At 32.1% G+C, this 10,480-nt stretch overlaps 1 protein-coding gene across 2 annotated transcripts in view; it reads right to left on the reverse strand.

Moving 5' to 3' along the window:
- LOC126735292 (condensin complex subunit 2) overlaps positions 1-2,641 on the reverse strand; it is a 37,002-nt gene extending 34,361 nt beyond the window's left edge. For both annotated transcript variants that reach the window (XM_050439240.1, XM_050439239.1), the window contains exon 1: positions 2,467-2,641. The gene's annotated coding sequence lies outside the window, so the exon portion shown is untranslated. The remainder of the gene's footprint in view (positions 1-2,466) is intronic.
- Between the last annotated feature and the right edge of the window lie 7,839 nt (positions 2,642-10,480).

The following is a 10,480-nucleotide window of genomic DNA, read 5'->3' on the forward strand; positions in this document are numbered from 1 at the left end:
CGACAGGCTCACATTTGTGCCACATATTGAACAGACAGTGACCTCCTCGTTGAAACTTCTGGGTTTTGTCATTCGAAATAGCCGACTCTTTAACAAGTCCAACTCAATAAAACTATTGTACTTTTCCTTTGTTAGATCAAGAGTGGAATATGGTTCCTTGGTGTGGTGTCCTTTCTATGAATGCCATGTTGGCTACATCGAGTGTTCAGAGAAGGGTTTTAAAGTTTCTTATGTTTCTTGAGGATGGAATATATCCTGTTAGGGGACACGATCATGATCTGATGTTAGGTAGATTTAATCTGCAATCTCTGGCCATGAGGAGAACAATTCATTTGAAAGAAAGAAAAAAGAAAGAAAATGTGCTATATTACGTAAGACAACAAAATCTTGTGTACAAGCATCCTAAAAACTAAAAAATTCCAAATTCACTTTAAATTTCAAACAAACATAACTTCTAAAACACTTTACCATAAAATTTACACACATTACCAAAATTAATCATAACAAAACAGATTGAGAAAAAAAAGCATCTTTTTGATAAATTTCATTAAAAAATAAGTAAAGCTGTCAATAAAACAGAATTTAGAAGAAGTAAATTACATTATTTAACAGGAAACAAAACTAAAACACTAAAATGATGTCAGAGCACAGGTTAAAAGGTATCATTAAAAAAATCGTCAAGGCTATAATATGCCCTGGATAATAAAAGTGATTTTAATTCCTTTTTGAATCTCTTAACTTCTAAAATTTGTCTGATACATAGAGGAACATGGTTGTAAATTTTTTTGCTGAGGTATATAAGTGAGTTCTTCGTGAGGGAGGATGTAGGGATTGGTAAGGGAAAATCGTTAACCTGGCGAGTCATATGACCAGTGTTAGAGATAGGTTTAGGACATTTATGAATAAGAGTAGCTGTTTCTAAGATAAAAAGAGAAAAAAGAGAGAGTTAGGATTTTTTGAGATATAAAGAGAGGTTTACAAGAATCTCTTAACCCAGAGGAACATAGGTATCTAACTGCCTTTTTTTGATAACATTCTTATGGAAGTTGGCCCATAATCAAATAAATTCTCCTCCTCTATTGAACGATATTCTATCACTTTTGCTTTAGATCGTGCCAGAACTAACATTAGGTATCAGGATCCCGTATATCAAATGTGCACAATTTTTAATTCAGTATCATCAACCTGTGACATATTTGTATACTCCATAAAGGATCTAGTTTTGTCTCTGACAAACCAACAGTTACCATAATTCCTTTTCTCCTGCTTTGTTCCCTTGTCCCATGAATCACTTTCTTTGTTCATTCTAATGTTAATTTACATCTCCTTTAATTTTGATATATACATGATATTACTATAGTAATTTAAGTTTTCCTAATTTTTCTTTATTTTTCTTTCTTTTTGTTATTTAATTTATAGTAATTTAATACTTGTTTACACTTTCAAAACATTAATTGTAGATTTTCCTGTAACTGGGCTTTGCCTATTGGAAATAAACTGCTAAATAAATAATAAAGTTGGAATTTGTGCAAGATGGATTTGTCAAATATTTAGGCAAGAGATTTGGTAGGATTCATGTGAACTTACAACCATTATCATCCATCAGAAAAATGCATGACCTTTGTTTCATTTAAAATCTTGAATGGTGTGAATTGTCCATCTTTCAAAAGAAAATTTCCTCTTCTATTGCCTTTAAAATCAGATATCATCATACAAATTATAGCTCCAGCATGCTATTAATAAAACATTAATTGTTTTAAATAGAAATCTAACACTTGACCCTTTCAGAGACTAACTGCAAGTTTTTAAGAAAAAATTTAACACTCAAAAGTTTGTATTTTAATGAGGTATCCTGTATCTTAATATTAAATAAATATATATATTGTATTTTTTTTACTTAAAAATCATGTATATTTACTTTACTTTGTTTTATTGCTTGTATAAGCTTTTTTGTAGGTATAAATAAATTATTTTTTCAGTAGATCAACTTTCTAGGGCTAAAAAATTAGGCACCACAATTCGTGAAGCTCTCAGCCTACAAAGAGAGTTCTGTGGTTTCAGGTTATCTAAAGTAATATGCTATTTTATCCTTGTATCATAAATAGTGGTATTTCAGCAATTTAGCTGGGTTTTGTCAAAACCAATGAAAATGGTCAGGTTTTTTGCAAAATGGGTGATTTGTATTTATATTTATCACTAAGAGTGGCAGGAAGCCAAATTTTATCAAGACAAGGGTGTTATCAGGCACTAAGACACTTTTGGACATTATTAATAATTGGAATATTGGGGTGTATTTGGTTAGTTTTGTCAACAGGCAAGTGATTACTGTAAATGCTTAACATTTACGAGGGGTCGGGATGGGATGGGATGGACTGGGTTAAGCTAGGTGGGGTTGGTTTGAAGAATATGGCTTATGAAATTGCTACTTAGCTGTTAACTAAAAATTCTTCTGGCTGAATGACATACCTTTAGATGAATTCTTCGCTGCTAGCGAAGTCACCAAGCTTTGTATTAAGATTAGACTGAAGCAGAACTTGTTTTCTGGGTTATATTCAAGATTAAATCTGCAAAAAATTAAAATTTTTAACGAACTCTATACAACAATAACAAATTCAAACAAAACATTTTTCAAAATTCCATTTTGGCTTTGACAAATGACAAGTGACATCACTGAGATAACTCATGTTGCCAATCTTCGAATAAGAAATTATAAAGCGCTGTTTGCATGAGACAACTACAACTTTAGTTAAATTGGTTGGATGGGTTTATTTATTGCTTAAATTAAATCTTGCCTGATTTCTAAAAAAAAAACGTTTTTCCATTATAAAGTTTATAATTTTGTGAATATCGAATTTCGAATAAATATCGATTTATTGAATTTCGAATTTCGAGAAAAAAACCTTGATTGCCCAAACTTATTAAAAAATACAATGTGGTTCGTTTATGGAATGTGATGTGGTATAATGAATATACTAATAGTAGGTATCAAATATATTTCAAACTATAATTATAACTCAGAAACGCTTAAAGAGTGACCATAGAAGCCAGAAATGTGAATATAAATAAGATATTTTATTTGAAAACAGCAACATTTATACAAAGTGTTTGAAAGGTAAGTAGCCAAATGGAAATGCTGAATAGGTGAGGTTACTGGCTATTTAAAACGCATAGTATTTTTTTGTTTTTCCTCAAATTTAAAGAGTAATAATAATTTTGTCATATATTTTTTCCTTTTTTTTTAGATTTTCCTCGTTTTTTTACTTTAACCTTTAATTTTTTTTTCTTTAATTTTTGGCCAAAATGGCGCACAATTAATCTTATTTTAAAGACTAATGTTGTCTCATTTAGATTTATGTAATAACTGAGAAAAATATTTAAAGAGAAACTAATAGTGGAGTAACAAACTTCCTCAAATCAATAGAAAAAAATGTTACGTCAACTTTACAATGGAAAAAATAATAATAAAAAAAGCTGTGGGGTTTTAAAATGTGTTAAAAAAACTTCTCTAGTTAATAGTCTTTCTAAAGATATGCCACATGTAACAAAAATAATTAGGTAACTTACGAAAAACAAATAAGTTTGTCTTCAAGGACGCGTGAACCACTTTCTTGAAAGCAACCTAATTGAGCAGGTATAAACTTATGCCTCTTTCTAACACAGGTAAACCTGTTACGCTATAATCTCCTTTATCATTCGGCGACACTCCCTTTGTGCCCCGCTACCTTAAACTGTTACCTTTCACTAACCATAATACGAGTATTATTTATTTGAGACTTGTCGTTCTCCGCTACTTCACGTATTTTTACCTCAACTCTACGCATATTGTTTTTGTTGTTCGTTTTCGTGAACTTTGTTTTATTGTTACTGTTGCCTACTATGGCTGGTGCCTTTACAAACGAGGAGTACGCCGATATCCTAATGGCATATGGTAGAGCTGATGGAAATGGACGACAAGCAAAAAGAATTTACCTAGAGCGTTTTCCCAATAGACGCCAACCTAATAGTCATACTTTTGAAACGACCTTTAGATGCTTAAGAGAAACTGGTAGTCTAAATCGCCGTGAACCTGGAGTTCGCAGACAACGTAATGTTGCTGATGACGAAACGAAAACTTTTGACGAAGATCCCACAACGAGCACCTGGACGGCCAATCTAAATCTAAGTGTATGGAAGGTCTGGGCTGTTCTTTATGCTAACGGAAAGCATCCCTTTCATTACACTCCCGTGCAAGATCTTGAAGAAAACGACTACCAAAGACGCATTCAGTTTTGCCGCCTACTGCCACATATGGACGTGGATAACCGCGATTTCTCGAAAAACATACTGTTGTCAGATGAATCCAAGTTTTCAAGGGAGGGAATTACCAACTTTCATAATTTGCATTATTGGGCCCCAAAAGAAGAGAACCCACAAATGAAGAAAGACGTGTCCGTTCAAAGGAAATTCTCAGTAAACGTTTGGGCAGGCCTAATTGGTAATACCCTTATTGGTCCACATTATTTACCGGATAATTTGAATGGGTAATTATCTAGATTTTTTAATAAATGATCTGCCCGAACTCTTGAACGAGGTTCCAAATTTTCTCAATGAAGAACAAATGACGTTCCAACACGATGGGTGCCTGGAGATTGGCGATCCGGGAGCATCTAGACAATGCATTTCCCAATACTTGGATTGGCAGAGATGGTATCCCATGGCCTGCAAGATCACCGGACTTGACGCCGCTTGATTTTTACATCTGGGGCCGTGCAAAAGAACTTGAGTATTTTGAACCTGTAAATACAAGGGAACAATTGATAGGAAAAATTAAGGATGCTTTTGTAATAATGAGACGGGAACTAACATTACAGTGTACCATAAGAGAAATAAGAAAGCGATGTTACGCGTGTATAAAAAATAATGGTCATCAATTTGAGCAAGACTTATAAATAAACGATTTGAAGTAAAAAATATGTCTTTTTTTAATCAAGCTGTAAAGGAAAAGGTCATGGAAACGAAAGGGCACAATCGGTTTAGCTGTTTTAGAACGGTGAAAGAGATAGCGCAACAGATTTAGCAGTGTTAGAAAGAGACATAAGTTCATACCTGTTCAATAAGGACGTTAAAGTAAAAAAACGGCGAAAGTCTAATAAAAAAAGAAAAAATATATTACTCCTTAAATTTGAGGAAAAACAAAAAATACTATGCGTTTTAAATAGCCAGTAACCTCACCTATTCACCATTTCCGTTTAGCTACTCACCTTCCAAACACCCTGTATATACGATATTTAAATTCTTTGAGCTAAAATACGAGTACATCGATTGGCTATGTTCAATTCCTTTTTTAAAATAAGAAAAGTCAGAAAATAATATGTTTTCCTTGTTAAATGGCATACTCTGTACCCCTAGATATAATGTGTAAAACAATAGTAATTAAAAGATATTTAAACAAATACCTATATAACTATTCAGGGTGGAACAAATATAAAAAAAGTTGTGCAATCAACTGACTAAAAATAATCTGTAATCTATTTCTTTGAACTCGTAATAGCAACACGATATACAGGGAAAAGTTTATTTTATAAAATCCTTTACATATTTTTTATTATAAAAGATACAATACTGATATTTTCAGGGTGGGGTAAGAAATGGGCGAAAATTTCGAAATAAAGTAAAAAATAATCTAGGTCAACTATATTGAATATGAGGTCGAAGTCAACTTCTGTTTTTCTGATCGGCGCCATAATGATTTTTTTCGTTTTCAAATTTTCCTTTAGAATTGCTTTTCAACCATGAATCACGTGTTTAGGTTCGGTCAAAAGAAATAATTAAAATTAGAATAATTAATATTTCATGCCGTAATTGGCTTTAATATTTCTCTTCAATTTGATGAGAAATTCATATTACGTATCTATATTACATATACATACCTTAACTGTTTTATATTACCTAGGTAACTCTCAAGGAATTTATTGTCAGTTTCAAGTGTGTGTACTTAATTGAAGGTATTAGTGCAAGAAGGTGTTACATAATTTTTTAACAAGTTTGAGATATACAGGGTGTCCGGAAAAAGGAGGCCAACCCGCCAGCTACATGTAGGGAGGACCAAAATAATGCGACTTTCGTTATGTCATTTTTTAATTAGGCCCTCGGTATTTAATATACAGGGCGTCAAAATGAGAAATATAAAATCGTTTTTATAAAGTAAGTCGAGTGTTTCATAAGATATTAAACCAAAATTTGGTGTAAGGGAGTTTTTTGGAACGAGAAACTGAAATCCGTTCACGGATTCGCTATACCTTGCAGAGGGCGCCACCTGCGGTATATTGCATGTGTTAAAAATAACAAAACTTTTTTGTACCAAATCTTTTCTGGTAAAATAAGTATTCCTAGTAAATGTCGGCCTGAGAATCCGTTTATTAGATATCTTAATTTTAAAATCTAGATACATTTTATAAAATTAACAAAATAAACGTAATATATTTTTACTAGATTAATGCTAAATTACTTATTATAATAAAAATAATAGAATAATGACCCTAAATTTTTTGTTCTACGTGACTTTCATTCATTTTTATACAAAAACGAGCCCTCTTTAATAAAGAAAATCTATGGCTTTGAAAAATATTTAGTTTCAACCTGAAATACTCTCCAGCTGCAATTATTCTTTCCCTTAAATGATCCTCGTTTAAAATCGGAACCATATACACAAAGTATTTCATACATCCTCAGACTGAAAAATCCAAAAGTGTAAAGTCGGGTGGCCACGGAACAGGAGCATCTCGACCCCGACCAATCCAGCGATTAGAAAATACTTGATGTAAATAGTTCCTAAGATTTATAGCAAAATAAGCCGGCCACCGTCGAGTTGAAACCAAAGATTTTGTCTTAAATTTAGAGGCAAATTATCAAGCAAATCAGGCAGTATTTCTTGTAGAAACAACAAATGAATCACCAGTCAAATTACCTGGTAAAATGACAGGTCATAAAAGAAAGTTATTCACAACACCTGCCCACACATTGACTTTAAAATTTACTTGATGATGTGTCCTAACTATCACCTAGGATTCTCTTTAGCTCATATGTGTGGGTTATGGATATTTGTCATGCCATTTCTCGTGAACGTGGCTTCGTCAGTAAACAGAATCGCCCTTATAAAATCCACATTTCTATTATTCATTTCACATAACCATCTACAAAAAGCAAGTCTTACCTCGGGATCGTCGGGTAAACGACCCTGTACTTTTTGAAGATGAAATGGGTAAGTTGTTGACTCCGGAAATTGTAAACTTTTATGCGTCTCGATTTTCCCAATATTTCTCACCAGCGAAAACCCTAGTTAGAAAACATTAGTTTGGTGATTCTTCCACAATTTTTAAAATTTCTTTCTCTTGCCCTGATTGAACCGCATGAGGTCGACCGCAATTACCCTTGCGTCTTTCGCTGAAGCTTGCACTCTCCCTTAAGTGGTTAGTTAAATTTAAAAAATATTTTCTTTTAAGATAAAATCGGTTTGGCAATGTCTGGGTATAGCGTCTCGCTGCTAAACTAGCATTGGAGTCACAATTTTCTAGTTGAGAATTGACAGGTATTTACTGTTTACAGTAATATTTAAAACTTACCAAACATCAAAACCATATTCGCCATTTCGGAAAAGGGTACATTTTTTGGTCTATGAGCCATTATGGTTTTATAAGTCGTAAGAAAACACACCAAATACAAATATGTAATTAAAAAATCCAGATTTATTCGAGGAGTAACTGAGAAACTTGTTAAGAGCGTCAGAAGCGTAAAAACTTACTGGTGCCCGAGGTCAGCCAATTTGTTTAGAAAGAATTATCTAGCTTTTAAGATTAAGATATCTAATAAACTGATTCTCAGGCCAACACTTACTAAGAATACTTTTTTTACAAGAAAAGATTGCATAATTAGAATTTTTTACTAAAACTTTATTATACAGGGGTACAAAAAAGTTTTGGTATTTTTAACACATGCAATATACCACAGGTGGCGCCCTCTGCAAGGTATAGCGAATCCGTGAACGGATTTCAATTTCTCGTTCCAAAAAACCTCCTCATACCAAATTTTAATTTAATATGTGATTAAACACTCGACTTGCTTCAAAAAGCGATTTTATATTTGTCATTTTGACGCCCTGTATATTGAATACCAATCGCCTAATTAAAAATGGCATAACGAAGCTCGCATTATTTTGGTCCACCATACATGTGGCCGGCGGATTGGCCTCCTTTTTCCGGACACCCTGTAAAGATTTGAAGTTTTCCTGTTGAAGTTTTTTGTATATAAACCAAAATTAAAATGAAATTGCCTAATTACAGTAACAACAAAAGTATGACTCAGTTTGTACAATTTTTATAGGTTCTTTAATTATTTACACAAAACATTAGAGTTAGCAGCTTCATGCACATCAATTTTTACTGTTATTTCAAATTAATACCAACGAAGGAAGGATCAACTCATACTTATTCTTGAAAAAAAAATACGAAAAATGGTAATCCTTGAAATACAAACATATTAACTACTTAATATTAATTACTCTTGGATCGTTGTAAGCTTAAATAAAATTCCCGTGAATTCTCCGGAATAAATGGAACCTGTTCTTAGATTTTTTTAAATTGTTTGTGTGCTGTAGGTCTTGATTTATTTTTTGGAACTAAAAGATTTTCGTATTTGTTTAATAATATCTACTTTTTTTTTACTCTTCGTTCATCTAGTGAATCTTACCAACTGAAGGTGAACTCTTATCCATCTTACATTGTGAGAAAGTATATTTTCTCCCTTATCGCTTTTTGTCAAACAAATTTATTTTTCGTGTCACTTCTTTTAAATCGATAAACTTATTCATTCTGATTAATCCAAACGGATTTCTTTTTTTCTTTCCTCGAGACTGTAGCTAGCCTAAGGAACTTTTGATCAATAAAAAAAACACTCTGGTAAACTAGGTAATGCCATAAATAAACTATAAAAGAGTTCTTATTTAGACTACCTGCAGAATCGCTCTACGCTACTTAGTGGTCATTTTCAATATTAATGCTCTGTAAAATTATAAAATACTGCTTCACTCTACGTCAGGGCCTTTAAAACCTTTGTCCTTAGTCCAAAGATGGAAAAATTTATTGCCAAAATTTAACCTTCATTACATAATGAATCCCCAAATTAAATAGCCATACTTATGCCTACTATAAAAGGCCGCACTAGTAGACAGCTTTGGTACAGGCGATGTTTTTTGCATATGAAAACTTATGTATAAAATGGCAAGCTCATGTGCCAAATTTCTTTCGTTCCCTGTTCTTTAAATTCTGTTTTGTAACGCCTAACATGTTTAGTCGCAGCAGTGTCTGATTTAGGAGATCCAACCACCTTTTTGAAACTAGTACTCCTTTAGACAAAACTTGTCTTTACTTCTTTTAAACTCCACTTTTAAGAATATGTAGCAATATCTATGCTTCAAAGTGCTAGAAAATGAGTTAACACATTCATGCACTAATAGCTTCAATTGTGAATTTCAAAATAAAAAACTTATGAAAAATCCGATTCGTTAGAGTGTTTGCAATCAAGTGCATTTATTTTTTTTCCGAAAACTAAGCAAGATACGAAAAATATTTAAGAAACAAAAAAGCTGTATTGTTAATTGGTTTGTCTAAAAAGAATTTAAAAAATCCGCAAAGGTCAGTGGCATTCAAAAATTGTCGTTTAGGTACCGCTTAAAAGGACATTGGACTTAAAATATGTAATTAAACTAAGACTAAATCAACACCTTTCGGTTTAGTATAAATTACATAACCAAATTACAACGAAATAGGATTAAGGATATTTAAGATATACATGGAAACCCAATTTTTTTTAGTTAAATTTAAGACCTTAAATTTATTATTTTTAAAATTATTTTTAAAATTAAGACCGAGCCGTTGCGGACATGTTTATTCGGACTCTTTTCCTTTAAATTACTTAAAAAATCGCCTCTTACATTTATTGTACTTAATTGACACCCTGTATAATCTTTTCCTGTATAATCCTATTATCTATAAATTGTTATATATAATATATAAGTATTATTATTCTAATACTTAATAATAAATTTTGTGTTGTCAATATTTATAGTTAAGTTGTCCTTTCCATAGCACCTTTCCAGCAGACAACAAAACAATTCCATCTGCGTATGAGATAAATTTACCAGAAGTATTATAAAAAGTTCTTTTATATAAAGAGGTCCCAGCACGCTACCTTGTAAAACACTGCACTTAATCGTTTTAAAATACTATATTGATATTCCTTCTTTACACATTGCTTCCAGTAAGATCATTTGTTATTAAATTTCTTCTTAGCCCTCTCATAGTTGTCCAATTTATTGAGTAGAATATCGTAGAAAAAAACTGAGTCGAAAGTTTTCGGTCAAATCTAAAAAAAATATTTTCATAGTTTTGTAACAGTCATTTGTTACATCGCAGTGTTTCCTCAGATGAGTTTATCCTCTGAAAAT

This window comes from Anthonomus grandis, chromosome 4 (genome assembly GCF_022605725.1).
Source record: "Anthonomus grandis grandis chromosome 4, icAntGran1.3, whole genome shotgun sequence".
NCBI classification, from domain to species: Eukaryota; Metazoa; Arthropoda; class Insecta; order Coleoptera; family Curculionidae; genus Anthonomus; species Anthonomus grandis.